This window comes from Zonotrichia leucophrys, chromosome 4 (genome assembly GCF_028769735.1).
Source record: "Zonotrichia leucophrys gambelii isolate GWCS_2022_RI chromosome 4, RI_Zleu_2.0, whole genome shotgun sequence".
NCBI classification, from domain to species: domain Eukaryota; kingdom Metazoa; phylum Chordata; class Aves; order Passeriformes; family Passerellidae; genus Zonotrichia; species Zonotrichia leucophrys.
Genome location: NC_088173.1, coordinates 40400412 through 40417948, shown reverse-complemented (window position 1 = coordinate 40417948; position 17537 = coordinate 40400412). Strand labels below are relative to the sequence as shown.

General features: G+C 37.3%; 1 protein-coding gene across 2 annotated transcripts in view; it reads left to right on the top strand.

Moving 5' to 3' along the window:
* Positions 1 to 17537, top strand: part of LRBA (LPS responsive beige-like anchor protein) — a 369174-nt gene that overhangs the window by 277479 nt on the left and 74158 nt on the right. The gene's annotated exons all lie outside the window — the stretch shown is intronic.

Here is a 17537-nt window from a genome sequence, read left to right as displayed (position 1 = left end):
ATTATATGAAGATACAGATTTACAAATGTAGGAAGAAAAAAGGAGTGTAGTATTCTCAGTCTTAGATTTGGTCAAAAATGTTTGAATGCGGTCTAAATGTACAGAAAATTTTACCGTTTTTCTATGTCAGCTCTTGTGGTTCTAAAGAGGTAATAAAATCAGCACTTGACAGAAAGCTTGAAAAAGCTTGTTTGATCATAAAAATATTTGTGACTTAAATGTGATTTTGAGGTTTCTGAATTTTAGTGTCTGTATGACTCCAAAGAGGCATTTTCAATCTTCTGCCATCTCTTCCATTAAATTGAAATTTTTCAGAGCCTTTTTCACAAGAAAATAAAACTAAATTCTCCTTTGCATGTTTCATTCTCAAACCTGTGTTACTGGTTCTCTTCCCTGTTTTGGGAAATGCAGTTGCTAGCACTGCCTATCTTCACTGTGCCTTCTGGGCAGTGAAATGAATTATGGAGTAGCTATTACACTATCACTGCTGGTGTTTCAGCACATTCTCAAAAGCCGTGTTAGGCTCTTCTCAGAATGAAACAGTTCTGCATTGTTGGCATTCTGAAATAAATAACAGAAGCTTTTCCTAGCAAATCTTGAAGTATGAGGCTGCAGTTTTATGTGGTAGCCAGCCAACTGGGAAATAGTGAATTGAGGCATGGAAACTCTCAAATACCTTTCAGATACCAGGCTTATCAGGATAACATCCTGATGCTCCTAAGTTAGGGTATGGGAATTGAAATTCTGTTGTTGGTGGCATGTCAGGCTTCATAACATTGGAGAACCTTAACATCAAAAGAAATCTGTGGTTCAGAAGTTAATTAGAATGTTTTACGCTGCACTTGTACCGGTGACGTGATACCATGGTGTTCAGAAATGCTCTGTGGCCTAGATTCCTGCAGGCAGTGGTAGATGCACCATAGAATCACAAAGAACGTTGGGTGGATTTATTGTTTTCCTTCATCCATGTGTATGTGCAAATTTTATTTGAATGAGATATGAAATACAGTAACATTTAGCAGGACTACTTGGCAAACCATGTTGAAACTCAGCTTTTTCTCTCACAGTAGTGGTGATAGGTAGGGGAGGTAGCCTGGCACCTCTGTGAGCTTGGCATGTGCTGGTGCTTCAGAGTAACCTGGGGAAATGCCAAGCTGTGTTCTTGAGCGAACTTGTCAAAGGCACATCTGTCAAGGTGGCCTTGATCTCTCATGACTGTTGTTTTAGATTTTGCATTAAAATATACTTTTATTCTATTAGTTACAGATCTGGCTTTCCCCACTGGGAAGTTAATCTCCCACTTCCACATTGCCTAAGATCTTAGCTCTTAATTATTTTTCCTCATTTCGAGCCATGGGCCAGGTTTTCTCACCCTCATCTCTCTGTATGCACTGTCCTACCATTCCCTCGTTCTTCCTTCATTTCCCAATCTCTTGCTCATGTCTGCCTGTCTGCCTTTCTTGCAGCTCTCTTTGATATCTTGTTCTTGTGCAATATTCTCAGCATGAAATTTTACAGTTTTCCAGTATTAATTGCACAGAAAAAAATTGATTTATTGATTTTTTTTTTAAGGCTTAAACCAATTACAAAAGTAAGAAATAATTTGTCAAGCGTTGGTATTAAAGTGTGCCAGACATCATCCAAATGATGTCAGGTGTCCTACCAAATGGGTAGGACCTACGGCTGTAGGTCCTTGATGCTGTTTCTGTAATTAGGGGACCAAGTTTTGGTCAGTCTGGTAGCATTAAATTTAAGCCTCTCTGCCAATGAATTACATTAACTGCTTCTGTCTGACATAGTTGAACTTATCCAGGAGTAGTGGGCCTGGCTGGCGTGGATGATGCCCTCTGTGATCTGCCACTTTTGCAGTGGAATAACACTGAGAAAATTACATGCAAATATTAAATTGCTTTTCCTTGTTAATACTTGGTGGATTGAATACCATCAGCATCAAATCAGCATAGTTTCTTTTTCAAGTGGAATAGTTTAGGGAGAATGCTTAAAGCTCAGATCCACACTAATGTGATCAAGAAAAGCTTGCTACAATGTGGCATGGGTTGATGTATTCAGCTAATAATTCCTTGCTGTCTCCTGGTTCAGACAAAATAGGGATTACAGTATTCTAGTGCTCATTTTGTAAGCTATGACACAAAGATATTTTTTCCGCTTTGCATTTGAATTTACCTCTTTAAGTCCCCAGATCTTATCCAACGATTGGAGCTCATGAAATGCATACTACTTTGATCTGTGACCTTTCTGTGGTGCTAATCGGGTTCCTGATATCATTATGCCTTGCTCATTAATCATATTTCCTGCAGCCCGTCAGGCAGGCAGACAGCGCGAGCCCCGTTTGCAGCCGCGCCTTGGCAGCTTTCTGCTTCTCCAGATTATTGCAGTGTGATACTTCAGCTTCTCATAACCAGACCCACATCAAGCTGTGTGCTACAGTTAAAGTCAGATGGTCCTCAGGTTGAACAGGGATATTCTGTTGCAGCTGTCTGTCTTTCTGGAACAGAGCAGCGCGGGGAACAGATGATACGTAGGACAGTGCATAATAAGAGCTTGTGCAGTACTGGGTCAATAGCAGGGGTTCAGAGCATTAATTGACAGGCTGATAGCTGATTTAAAAGTGATTTCCAACTTATTTTTAATTCTGTAAAGTGTGTATTTTAATTGAAATAGGTCGTTGCATTTTGTCTGTGTTTGCTCTGTGAGAATAAGCAAAATGTTGTATAATTAAAACTGGATTTTGATTGATATAATGTTATCATGAGCTAAATGGTAGCATCAGGATGTCATTCTAAGCAATACAAAGAACTCCAAAGTGCATCTATTGCTTCTGCATGTAGTTGGTATTATGTATTAGTCCGTGATATACAATGTTTTGTAATGACATAACTCAGTAGGAGGATAGGGTATTTTTCTCTGAGACAGTCCAGATTTTGATGGAAAAGTGACTGTGTTTTTACCATAATGGAACACTATTATATACCTCTAAAGCTCAGGCATACTATGTTTAGTGCCATGAAATAAGTGCTAAGACATCTGAAAGTGTTTTTCAGTTTATACAGGTGCAATTAACAATAACTATATTATTGTCTGAATTCATCATTTTATAAATACGTGTGTAATAACAGTTATAGTATTAGCTTAATAAGAGTAAAACCCACAAATTTTTAAACAAAATTATAATTCCTCCTCCCAACAACACAGAAAAATCTCAAATGCAACATACTGTTGCATCCTTACTTTACTATTTCTAAATTGTACTATCCTTAGCATTTAGTATGTGAGTGAAAGGGAGGATGCAAACTTCATCTGATACCTAATAAAAATACCTAACAGTTTTTGGTTCTCCCATGCTTCTGAAAGGCCTACAGGAAATAGGAATGGGAAGTGGACTTGGGAGAATATAAAGAGATAGATGCTCAGATGTGGTTTGGATACAGGAGTCCTAAACAAAACCTTTAGCAGCAGTTTTCAGACACAGAAACAGATAGAACCTTTAAAACTTAGATTTTTGTGGCATCTTTTCTTGGCTTCACAGTCTTAGTTATGTTAGGTGCTCTCCTTTAGAACAGTTTTCTATTTTAGAAATTTAATTTCATGTGTTGGACCTAGAAATAATCACTGCATTCAAGCTGATAGAAATTTTAAATGTCCTTTGTATCATGCATAAATAAGTAGACATTTACAAAGACCAGGTGAAAGCCAGGGAAAAGCCCTATGCTTCCCACTGATAGTTAGGAATAGCTAAAAATCTCAATAAGGAAATTCTGTTCTGCATGGTAAAATAATCTATTTTGTCCTGTCATTGAAAGTTGGATGTCTGAATTGGGAAGAATTAATTTGAAACTATTAATTAACAGATAATAACTAAATTTCACACAGCTTTGATGAGCCTCAGCTTTTTGAGAATTAGATTGCTTCAATGATAATGAAGTCATTGAGGTCTGTCAAGACAGCTTTCCACAATATATCTCAATTTAAGTGTTTTAGTGCTTTATTGCAGTTAGTCCTTTCATGATTTGGAGTTTATCCATTTTGTTCAATACTGGGGAAAATGCAAGACAAATTAGAAAAGTGATGAGATTACTGTGCTGGACTGAAAGTTTTGAAATCCAATTTTCAAATAATTGAAAATGTAGTATTTGGAAGCTTTCTGAAACAAATGAAATGCTTAAATACATAAAGATGCTATACACAAAAGTAAACATGGCAGAATCATGAAAAGCAAAATGGAAAGGAAGGGTAGGGCAGTCATTTGCCCCAGTACAAATTTTAGTGGAGCACAATGAATCAGTTTTTAGAATTGTCTAAGGTAAGAAAAATCTCCTGTGAGAATTAGAGGATCATTATCAGTTGATATGGGGCATTATTTTCAGCACAAGCAACTCCAACTTATACCAGGCTACACTGGAAAAGCAGCATCCCCTGCCAGCTCTCACACAACAGTGCTCAGAACTGCAGGTTCTGTGTGTTGGGTGAAAAAACAAAACTTGGCTTTGAAAAAATTATGTTACTTTCAGTCTCTTAAGACTATTGCTATTAGTCAAATATAGATACTGGGTTAAATCCTGGAATGTACAGGAATTTTTGTGTGTGTTATCTTGGAAAAATCTCTCTGATGTTTTTCCTGGTTCCACAGCTGTGTATTTGAAAATGTGTTACAGCAAATTATACCATAATGTGATACTATCTATGTGAATTAAGGCTTAGAAGTGGGCATTACTAGTAATAGATTGCTAGATCATTAGTTGTGTATTCCTGATAACAGCTGACCCATTCAATATGTTAAAAACATTAGAGAGCAGAAAAAAGGGTAAAATGTAAACCAGGCTTAACCAGCAACATTAGAGTTGTAATGTGTGCAGCACCTACTTTGAGATTCTGGTCTTCATGGAATTGGATGGGGTCCTAAAAAGCTGGAATGCAGATGGAACTGTGTACACTGAGGGATGAAAATGCTTCCAGCAATCCAGGCTGATGTGGGATGTTCACAGAATTTGAGAATTGATATCAGTTCTTTCAGACTCTGAACTGTTACTTCAATTTCTATTTCTGATATTTGGTGTATTCTTGTGCCTTTTCTTTGAAGATTGTAATCTATATACAAAACAATATCTATACAATATCCTCTGAATGGAGAGTGTCTAATAACGCTACAAGTGTTATAATTTTTAGCAAAAATCACTTTCATAAATTATTATAGAAAAGATATCTATAAAAATAATCTGTAGCTTTGCTTTTCCTGACAAATTCTTTTATTTCTATGCTACGAATGTGCATTATGCAATTAAAATAGCTATATGTTAATGCAATTAAAATAGCTGTATGTTTAAACATAACTATGGCCAGTGAATATTAAAGCATCATTCTACATTCATTTTATGGTTTTTCAAGATGTAACTATGAAAAAACTTTAATACAGGAGGCAAAGTTCCTTGCATCAGGCAAGATAAACACTTTCATCCATAGAAGTCTCAGAAATGTAGCAGTCTAATATTCCAGTCAGGAATAGTATTCTTCAGCAGAGTTGGGTGTGGAAGGTCCAGTCTGCTGGCATATTAGATTTCATCTGTATAAAAGGTTGATATTGTTAAATGCTTTTTCCCCCCCCCTCATCTATGGGAACAAGGCAGCCCTGGGAAGCACAGGGGCTCCGCTGTGTGTGCACTTAGCAGGCAGAGGGGAGAGGGGCACAGGTGATCTCTCAAACAGCTGAAGGGAATGCAGGCTGGTGTGTGAATGAAGCAGCAGGATTCCTCCTTTCCTGGAGAAGCACTTCCATGACTCCAGTGTGCAGTTCTAGTCAGTGTCTGGTTTTCCCTTTCAGTTTCTCCATGTGGAATACCAGCGCTAGCTTAAAGCTGTCTGCTTTTGCATTTGGTGCATTGGTAAATCTGTGTTCCTGCACCACTCAGGGTCATCTTCTGCCAGCTCAGCACACATGTGACAATTTCATTATCTGTGCTTGTGCAGGATTTTTTCCACTTTTATAATTACTTTCCAAAAGTTAGAACCTTTGTCTTTGACATAGAAACATTTGTGTGCAGGGTAGAATCAAAAAACCTGGGAAATTGTGAGCAATCTTTTGATTTAATTATATCATGTACAGGTCTGATTATTATTCATAGAAAGGGGGGGAATGAGACTTTTTTACCCATTCTGAAACACTTTATTCAGATCTGAAGATGAATGTAGAATAACCTTAGCAATGCAAGCATAACTACAAATAGGTGAAATTGGTGCAGGCAAAAACCTAATCTGTTGGCATTCTGGAGGGAAAATTAAAAAAATCATTCAATACAAGACATTTTTGAAAAGTAAAGAGGAAATATTTCTAAGGGAATGTGATATATGGCCTATTAGAAAAGATTCTGAAAATCTGTGAATAAAAAATGTGGACTAATTTTTCTGTGTGAAAAATTGACTGCATGTGTAACTTATTTTTATTGAAGTGCCATCTAAGAAATATGGCTAGAAATTCATGTTTATTTAAATCCAATTCTGTTGGAGTTGTGGCTTTATTAATTTTCATATATGAATTTTTATTGATTTAATTTGTAAATAAGACTACAATATAGAGAGAGTAAAATAAATTCAAGAATATGAGGGAAGTAATTAAAAGTGATCCCAAACTGTGCTTTTGAACAGAAGGTAAGAATACTGAAAGCATTCAGTTTGGGTTTCATAATACAGCAAAATAGGCTAATACTGGGAGATGGGATTTGCATAATATATATGATGGAATACACTGGAGAGATGCATGTGTAGGACAAAGTTAATACATAATGAAATATATGTGATGATGGAAAGAAACTGGTTTTTTGCCTTTTCAATGAAAACAGTAACCTAAGTAGCAGATCATCATTTGCTAGTCAAAAGCCTTGATCTATTTTCTATCCATTTCATCTTGGTAAATAGAAGGAAAAGCAGAGTTTTAAAAGTCTGTTTTTTCCATAACATTTCCTTCTTTAGGTTATGTCTGCAATTCCTACCATCTCTTTAAACTGCATGCAAGTTACTTTATAGAAATTAGAACCAAACTCTGGACTTCAAGAATGTAAACAGTGTAGAATTATTTTTAAAAAGTCCACACATGCTTGTAGTTCAGTAATTTCTGAGAGTGGGATAGATGCCAGTCTTCCTGAATGAAGAAAAGTTAAAACACTCATAGACAGTCTGTCTTTACTATTGTGAAAAAATTAGTTAAAGAAGCTGGTGTCAGAATTTGCCACACTTCATAATTCTAAAACTTTAAGGTCTTGAATAAGGCTAGCCTAATTCTCTCATTAAAAAAAAAAAAAGCCATAACCTATCACATTCTAAAATTAGTTCTAATTAATTTCCAATTGTTAGGACACTACACACTTATGTGTAATGTGTCTGTGTTAGTGGAGTCTAACTAAGCAAGGTGAGCTGGAATAAAACTAAAATGTACAAATATTTTAACTGACAGCAAAATTAAACCAGGAGATTTAACAGTGAGAAAAGCCTAGATACATGTATAAGAGTCAAAAGGAAACAAAGCCTATATTAAAAGTATGGACTGTAAAGAGATTGATGGGATATGCAGATTTCCTAATGAGGTAAAAGAATTTACCATAGAAAAGATAAATATTAAAACATGGAGGAGAATGTTGTGCAGTTGGGAAAGATTATAGAATGTTGAATATAACACAGTTTGAATAGATACAGTTAAAAAAAAAACTTAAAGTAGGTATATTTGCTTTTATCCAAAAATAAGATGATTGGAAGCAATCTAGACAATTAAATTTGCTTTCAGCTCTTTTGTTGTGTGATGCTGTAGAACTGGTGTTTGAAAGCGAGTCCATGGAGGACATTAAAGTTATTACTGTGTGAAATGAAGTGGGAAACAATTGTGCTGGAGCTACTGCCCCATTTAACAGGTGTTCACTAAATCTGTCTGTCTTCTCTTTGTCTGTTCTGCAAATGTTGTGCCTGGACTGATACTGCTGAAAATGTATCAAGAATTTTGAGTAACGTGTAAAAATTGCTTCACAAGCTTAGTGGTAAGGGAGGAAAAAAAAGAGTTTGAAAGATATGACAGTTTTTTACTCTATTTACTGAAACTTACAGTCTGTGATTGTAAGTGGCCTTGCAAAGAAATAGCCAAGTTGTTGCTCCTGTAAGGAGATCAGGACTCTCATACAGCAAATGTACTGGCGAGAGACGTGGTAGGATACAGTGTTTGATTTGTTTTTGTGTCTGTTTATGGACCATATGGGAAAACATTCTGGTAAACTTGAATTTGATGTGTAGCTCAAAACAAAGTATTTGTAATAAAGTCAGTGAGTCAGTGTAGAGAAGTTTCCATCCTAAGTGTTGGAAAAGGAGGTGAGGTTTTTGTCAATATTTGCATACATGGAGCTGGGGTTTTCAGCTGAAGAAGGGGAGGGGCTGAGGAAACCTGACCATCTGTGCCCTACATGGAAGGATACAAAAAGAAGTCAGCTGAGGCTTTGCTTTTGGTGCTTTTTCCTGGCAAGACTCCACTCCTGGGATGAGGAAGAGAAATGTTGCTAAAACCATCTGGGGTACGGAGAAAGCTTCTGACAATGATATGGATGGAGGAGGAACTCTGGTATGAGGAAAGAGTTTCTTGTTCCTAGAAGAAAAGAGATAAGAAAGAGCATAAGAAAACCTTACAGTATAATGTATAGTACTGAGAAGATGCATCAGGAAATGACTTTATTTTGTAATATGGGGACATAAAAGTTGTTCAAGAAGTGATCAATTTAACTTTGCTACAGGGCAATATTTTTGAAAAAGTGTCTAATTAGACTCGGAAATGTAACAATAATACTCAGAAATCAGAGAGGGACATTTATACAAATAAAAGCATACTTAGTTTACGTGGTACAAAACAAGTAATATGAACTACAAGATCTTACATTCAGCAGTTAAGACAAACTCAGAGAAATATGACAGAAATAGTACCCACCTCTGCTTGCTCTAATAAATAGAAGTATCTTTTTCTTAACCTTATTAATGTTGTTTTAGTTATTAGAACAGATCTTTAGGCTTTATAGAAAGAAAAATCTGAAGACATGTTTCCAAAAACTTAGGGGATGTATCTAAGGAGAGCTCCCCACCTCTTCTTCCTACCCCTCACCAAATTTCCCCAGTTGTGTCTTTGTTCAGGGACAGATGTTTGTGGAGCTGTGCTTTTAGCTGAAATAGCATGAAATAACCAAAATAACATGAAAAAGCCTTTTCTAACAAAAGTTATTATTTTAGTGACTGATTTACAAATTTTTCTCCCATTTATGGCACTTGCACAGCAAATGGCATAGTCAGCTATGCTGCAGTGGAAGTACAAACATTCTTGAGTGGAAACCTCTGTTTGCTCTGTTGGAGTTATCTCATTAAGCAGCAGCGAGCAGTGTGGGCTTGTGGAGCTGGCCAGCTTTGGTTAGCCCTGATCCTGGTCCCAGTTTGATGATAGCAGCCCTGGGCTCTGCAGGGAGTATCGTGCTGCTGCCTGAAGAAAGGCAGTGTCAGGCTCCTGGTGATTATGTGCCTTTGCAAAAGCAGTGGGTGGAAACTGATGGAAAAGGTTGCTGCACCCCAGCCCATCTGCTCAGCGTCAACCTCCTGCTCGATGGTCCCTCACATCTGCCAGTTGTTACCCTTTAATTGGAAGTTCAGGTGTAGCCCTTTTGGTTTAAGGAGAGGCCAAACTATAGCCCATTAGTCAAGAAAAGAGAATGTACTTGGCAAAAAGTGCAGGTTTTTAACAATCCAGGTCATGTTCATATGAGTCATAAATGTTCTGGGCACTTGGTTGCTTTGGTCAGATGGTTGGTCCACCTTAAGTGATAAAGGCCAGAGAATTCTTTTCCCAGTTTCTCTTTGTGAAGGAATTCGAGCAAGCCCAGATCTCTTAGGTTGTGATTTTTATTCTCAGTCTTTATTAGTTAAAAGGCTGCTTATGCTAGCTACAAAGTCTCCCTTTAAGTAAATACTTGCTGATCTATTGATCTGTATTAGTAATATTTGTGAGATGCAGAGTCACCTACAGAACCAAATCCAATAAAGGGCCAGTTTTAATTTCTTTATTTCATTCTCAAATAGCTCAAATTGCTATACTCTGCAATTTAAATCAATACAATTGTTCTGCTTTTGAAGCATGAAGTAAAGGACCATTAGTAAAAAACATGAGAGCTGGAGTTTCTCGTGCTTGTGCTCACCTGATCCTGTCCAGGTTAGTTCAAGTACTTAAAGAATGTTTTGGCTGCCTATCTAGGATCAGTTTGGCCGAATCATGTTGGAGAGCTCTCACTTGCCAGTGTCTGTGGCAGATCTGAGGAGTAGAATTTGGGAAGGGGGAAACTTTAATCAGCAACAGCGAGCAGGTGGATCTTCCATTAATGTAGCTGCTCTGTAGGAGGATAGTGGAGGATGTATCTACACAAAGATAATATTTGTGTGACTTAGAGAAGGCTGGCTGAGACAGCCTGGCTTACTTCTTTTTGAGAGAAATTTTCTCTAACACTAAAGTTTCAAAATAAGTCTCCAATAAAAAAGTTATATGAAATCTCAGCTTTTTTTCTTTTTTGCATTCTGAAATAGTCCTTCCTATTTGGATTATATTTAGGTAGACTAATATTGTTATTAAAAAGCATCAGCTTGTAAAACAACATTAAAGATACTAATAATAGCAAAAATATATCTGGCATTCAAATAGGTTACAAGCATTGATATTCTGCATTGATAAATTGACATAATATATACTCTTGTGAGGTCCTTTGAGTTTGTCCTTTCCAAATGGAAGAGATTTTCTAAACTACAGTTAAACGTTGGACCTGATCCAAGTTAGTTGTTAGTGAGAGTTGAACTGGGCTCATAAAAACATGAAAGGTTCAGCAGCATGCAAGTAGTTTAGAGGAAATTGATTTAAAATATTAGGAAACTCAAATGGGTTTAGTTTTGCAATGTGTAGAATAAAAATAATGCTGGAAGCTTCATTTATAATGTTTATTTTTAATTAATAAAGCCCCCAACATTTTCCATTGTTTAAAGGAAAAAAAAACCCCACACACCAAAACAAAACCTGTGTAATTGTTTTGAGAATGCTCCAAACCACATGCTAGAATAAAAATAGTGCAAAGTATCTTGTTTCTAATAATCTCTTAAAAAATAAATTGCAAATGTATAGTAGAAGACTCCTTAAGGGCAGTGAAGCTTCCTAATTGTTACTGACATTATCTCTTGCCATCTGCTTTCTGAGGCAGAATAAGAACTTTGTAATGAGGATTAGGAGTGGAGGACGGTGAAAGCATGCTCCAGGAGCTGCTGGAGCGTTGTTTGCTTTCATAATAAATCACAGGATAACTGTTTTCACAACAGGCTTTTCATAATATATTTTGCCAAAAATTATATAAATAACCTAAGAATTAAAATTTGCTGCATAATCTCAAAGATGTTTGTTTTATATTCATTTACTTTATTGAGCTTTCTCTAAGATACTAAAAGCACATGAAGCAGCCTTTACTGCATGGACTTGGACGTGTGCACTGTCAATATCCTCTCTTCACACTGATGCAAGCCCATCATGCAGGCACACCCTTGGGCTGTGTGTACACCAGAATTAAACTATGAGGAAAACCCATTCCAAAGCTGCATACAAACTTAGCTCACATCCATTTTAAGCTCAGTTTTGCTGTCAGTGTGGACAGATCTAAGCTCTTCACAGATTTTTGGCAGATTGTGTTCCTTTCTGCCTTCATTCTTGTTTGTTGAACTGTGCCCCAGTTGCAGTTTGTCCTGTGTGGATTAGTGCTTTAGAATAATTTAAGAAGAGAGCAATATTTAGGTTTATTCTTTTGGGTTTGGATGTTTCTCTCCCAAATATGGAGGGAAGTTCCTTTTGCATTGTTGTAACCACTAGTGACCACTTACTGAGAAATTTTGCTTTGTGCTGAGATTCCTCCCATGGTATGTGTCATCTAACCTGATTGTGACCCATTTATAGGCCCTTGTACCCCAGGTGTAAACAGTGTGCTGACTTCTTGTTTTTGCTACCATTTTGATATTGTGGCTATAGGAGACTGACATGAGCTGGGCTGTGCACTTGAGATGAATGAATCCTGTGTACTCAGCATTGGTTTTGTTTCTGGCTACATCAGCACCGTCACATTAGCTCAGTTTTATTTCCAGTGCTTTAAGTCCTGCTGATTTGGATTTGTTTTATGCACCCTTGTCCTGCAGCATATATAAACATTATCCTCGGTGTGGTTGGGCTGGTGATGGGCAGGCGTGCTCGGGGATCAGATAAAACCGCGTGGCAAGCTGGGTCTTGCCAGATGGCCTTCTCTGGTTTATGTCACTTTTGTCACTTCCCTAACAAGAGCAAGTCCCAGTGCATGAGCAAGGTTAGGAATGTATTCCGCTGGTGTTCCCTGAAGTGAGCCACAGGGTTTCCTAGAGATGGATGGTTCTTCCATAATCACACATCTCTGACTGAAACATTCTCCTTTTCCTGCTCCTTTCATTATGAGGTTCAGGACTTAACAAGTGAAAGAGTAAGGAAGGAGAAAAACTCAACTGGAGTAGTCCCTACATTTTATGTTTGTCAGGGACAGTTATAGACGGCAATGAAATGCACATATTGGGGTTTTCCAGTCCAAAGATCACTTTCTTCAAAGAGACTAAAAAGGGTAGTGTTACATGAATAGTGGCAGTGGAGCTTGCTGGCAGAAAACTGTGATACAAGCAGCAAGCAGAGAATTTCACAAGAAATTAATGTGAAACTATACAGATGAATCAGCAGATATGGCCAGATAGCTTCAGTTTTTGTGAGGGTTTTTTTTTTCCCTTTGTGTTACTGTCTGTAAATACAAAAATGACGGGGATATGGGTTGATTGATAAACAGAGACAGCTTTACTGTCTCCAGTGGTTACATGGAGATCCTAATGCAGGAACATAACATGAAATCTATTTGATATCTTCCTGAAATGTTAGGTTCATGTACCAGGTATGAAGTTTGTAGTGAGCTCTAATAACAACTAGAAGATTAACACAACTTTAGTCTCCACAAAGGATTTAATCCGGAATTATCTTCTCCTGAAAAAAAAGTGCACTTTTTTTGGGGGTAACTATAATGCATGGGAAATGCAGATGCTGCAGTTGATTTTAACAAGTAAATTTTGGACATAAACATTCAGATGGCATGAAAAGCTGGATTTCTATTCTTAGTAAAAACATTTGTGTAACCTTACAAACAGAATGGCTTGTAGCCTCTCATATGTTCTATATGATGTGAAAACACTGAGATTGATAAAAATAGTCTTTCATAGTTTAAAGCCACTCTGCTAAAATGTAGAACTGAATTTCTGGGTCACATGTGCTGTGATTTTACTAGAAATACCTTCTGATTGCATTTGCTGCTGAGATAAATGTTGCTTCTGTTTTCATTATCCTTCAAAATTCTGTTTGGGATTTAAAATGTTAGAATCTGTGAAATTCAAGTTCTTATTTTCAGGACATAGTTGTATTTCTGTATTAAATTAATGTAAAATTGTAGTGATCTTCATTAACAGAAAAGGTGACCAAAAGACATGGCATTTTTAATATGGTATTTGAGAACAGAACTGCCCCTTTGACTTATCTGATCACTTCATGCATGTTAGCTTTCCATCTTTCAAGCAGTGGGCTGTAAGCACATTTCAGGAATTTTTAATGTTCTTGGGGAAGGCTGTACATTTGTGACCCAAGGATTAGTAGATAGAGGGTAATACCTCTTAATTTGGGGTCATGAATGCTTGGCGGTCATGTGCTGACCTTACAGTCATTACATGTCTGAATTCACATCCTTCACTTCTTTCCTTTGCCAGCTGAAGGGCCTTCCCACAAAGGCAGCAATAGGAAAACTTTAGACAGTGTATTTTGGTTGTGAATTCTCTCAGAATGGTGGTCCTACACCAACTACTGCTTTGGAATTTTTAATGAGGTTGGAAACCAACTGCAGATAGCATAGAAACATGTTCACATGCTATGTTGTATAATAAAGGACTCCTGTTTTTCCATCTTTGGAGGGTTTGTGGAATAAGTTCATGGACTTCTGCTTGAAAAACAAAATGAATCTGTACCTATATCTGATAGATACATTTCCCTTCAGCTAATGCCTCAACACATAATGTCTAGCTAAATAATCACAGGCTGCTGTTTTATGCTGACTTCATTCAGTCTAGAAGATGGACAGAGCTCATTTAATGCATTGCTCTGTTCCTTCTCCATACTGCTACATTTGTATAGCTTCAAACCCTATTTATTGCATGCTGTTTGAACTCTCTTCTAAAAAAAGCATCCTACATGGCCTTTTCTTTGGTGTTCACTCAGTAGTATCTGAATCATCCACAGACATTACTAAGTTACCTTTACATGACCTTCATGTGATGAGGCAAATGTATCAAATGTATTATTTCTATTTAATAAATGCAGAGGAGACAAAAGATGCTTACTTATCACCCCTGCTAACTATCTGTGTCTATTTTGAAGGTATTAAGAGGTGACATTTTTCAGAGTATTAAGCATTCTGCAGCTTTTGAAACAAAAGATAAAATGTTGGTTTTAGTTTGGGTCAGTTCTCATTTGCTTTGCCATTCAGCCCAGCAGACAGTTATGTTTGTATAACTGGGTGTCAAGAAGGAGAGTCTAGAAATGGTGTGACAGGGCAGAAACTGCTTCAGTCAATATTGCAGCTGAAACCTCAGCAAATCTTGCCTGACCATGAAGTCTGGTGAAAATAATTGTGGAACTAATCACTCTTTGAGAAACCCTTGTATCAAACTAGATACCCCTCAAAAATATAGATTAGCTAATGGGTAATTAGGGTTGAATTAGATGGCAGTCCTGTAGCGGAGATGAGATTCATCTTTCCAGGACAAGTTGAGTGTGATGCAAAAATCTTTTCTCTTTTAAATACATTGAAAAATAACATAACCACTCTCTTTGTAGGGAATGAGAAATGAAACTTTTTCATTGTTTGATGGGATCCCAGTATCTAAAGATGGAGGAGCTCTGATGAAGTTCTTACCAGTCTTTCCACAAATAAATGGATTCTGGATTTTCAATTTCTTTTTGTTAATGTGAAGGTACAGATTATTTTTATCTGTGCCCAATATGATTATTTGGCATTCCGTGAATAGATAGGAAGAGGAAAGTTTGCTCTGAAGACCAGAGTCATATTTGCTGTTAGATATGTCTTTCTTTTAAACTAAGGTAAAGTATTCAATATACTTTTTCCCTAATGGGGTAAATATACATATAAACATATGTAGATATGGCTAGGTAGATTCCTTTTGTTTCTCTTACAGAGTATGTGAGACTGGTTTGTTTTGATAGAAAAAGGTAGAAAAGAATTCACTACATGTTTTTAAAACCAGAATTTCCTTTTAGGTATTATTGCATAGTTGCTATGCAGTAACGTACATAAAGGATTTTCCCATGAAAAATGTGGAATTTATCACTCAGAATAAGTAATATGCAACAGGGCAAAAGAGGGTACTCTGAGACTTAGGCTGTCAGTGACATGTTTTCCTGGGTGAAGTCTGATTTTATTGGCTAGCAATAGCTAGCAGTAGGCTTCTATTAACAGCCATAAGCACTGCCAGAGCAAGGAACTGAAAAAAGACAATGAATCTGCCAGACCCTGTCTACAGAGGTGAATGTTCCACCAGAAATCACATTACTCTGGAATTCCTGATCATTTCAGACTTGCAGTTTTGTGGCGAAAACTCTTCACCTGCAGCAGTTGAGAGGTCAGAACTATTGTAAAAGTTCCAAGGTCTGCTTCTGTCACGTAAAAAATTATCTATGGAAGTGACTTGCAAGTGTTTTTTTTTTCTGAGACCCCATGAAATCTTCCATTGAGGCTACATTTTCCTGGGTAGCAAATTTCAGCTGAGTGACACTAAACCAAGACTTTGTTTAATTACCCTTTGTGGTCTCATAGAAATATTCCATAGACCAAAGGCATCTGCAAACCGCAGGTTGAGAAGCACTGATTTAAGGAGGTAGCAGCAGTTAATTGTTCGCGTGTCATTGTTAAAATGAGCATCAATTCAGTCTGGGGTGAAGTGTCTTTTTGCTGTGACCAGTGATTATGGTTTTGTAGTGGCATAATTGCTAGTCTAATAGAGGTAACTAAGGTTAACAACAGAGATAAGTAAATATCATCAAATGATTTCCTGTTTTTAATCCTGGTGAGATAGAAAATATATTAAAAAATGCCAACAAACCTCCAGATTTGTTATGCCCTGAAGGGGGGTTTTGAGCTTTACTAATGCAAGGCAGATCACATGCTAGATAAGCTCTTGTAAACATAATTTTCAGGTCATAGTTTGCTTTCAGAGGAGCATCCCATTGAAACTTGTGCAGGGTGTTGGAGTAGAGCTGGAGGAGCTTTTATTAACTGTCATAATTCTAAGGATTTTACTTGTTGATACTGAATGTGGACGTGTATGACATAATTGCTTTGGCTGGTTGAAAAATAGTGCCTATTGTAAATTGTGAATGAGTCTATGGTCTGCAAAAACAGCTGTAATAAATTGTAAGGTATGTGTTGTGCATGCTCATTTTCCAGAAAATTTTTGAGTTGTTTCAGCTCAGAAGCTGTTTATTGGAGGGAAGGAGGGGGTGGGGGGGAGCCTTTGAAAGCACAGGCCTTTTCTGTTAATGAATAAAAATGAATTTATGAAATTGGAGAGGAATATGTGGTTATGTTTGGTAGCTTTATTGCCATAGCAAATGCTGAGAGTGATTAAAAGATAAAAAGAAGAGCAGATAGATATAAGTACCTAGGAGGTACATCCCTAACTTCAGGTTTTCTGCTCACACAGGTGACATGCTGGCAGTGCCTCTGAGCACAGGCAAAATGCTGATATGTCTGGGACATGTAATCCTGGATCTTGGAAATGGCAGAGTGTGTAGTGCCAGGCCCCTTGGTTAGACAGTCTCTGTCCCAGGCACTGTGTAAGGAGGAGATTCAGTTTGATTAGTAGAGCATGAGAAAGAAATCATTTTGCAGGTGAATATTTCCAGCATTTGTGCCAAGGCTTGATTCTGCTGCAAGAGGAAGTGGTTCTCACTTCCATAAGGATGTAGGGATGAGCCTCAGATCCTCAGAAAGCTGTGGAGCACCCATTCCGTGGCAGCAGTTATGGCCCTGCTTCCCCAGACATTGTGGAGTACAATCAAAACAATGGCGGCATGTAATTTACTCAGAAGCATTTCATTATTTAGATGGCTGTGGAATGACCAAATCCAACTGGTATGCAGGTGCTGATCTGGTAGTTTGGAAGCAGATGCAGTTTTATAATGCAGGTTTCAGTTCATATACGGGAATGACTTAAAACAGCTATATTTTTTTCCTAGCAAGCTATAAATGAGTCCTTGGTTTGCAGTTGTATTCAATTATTTTAAAGCTATTTACAATGTATTCTATTGTAAAGCTGTGACCTTTGATCTCCAGAATGGTTGCGTGTCTTTTGTGGGAAGCAGGAAGTCT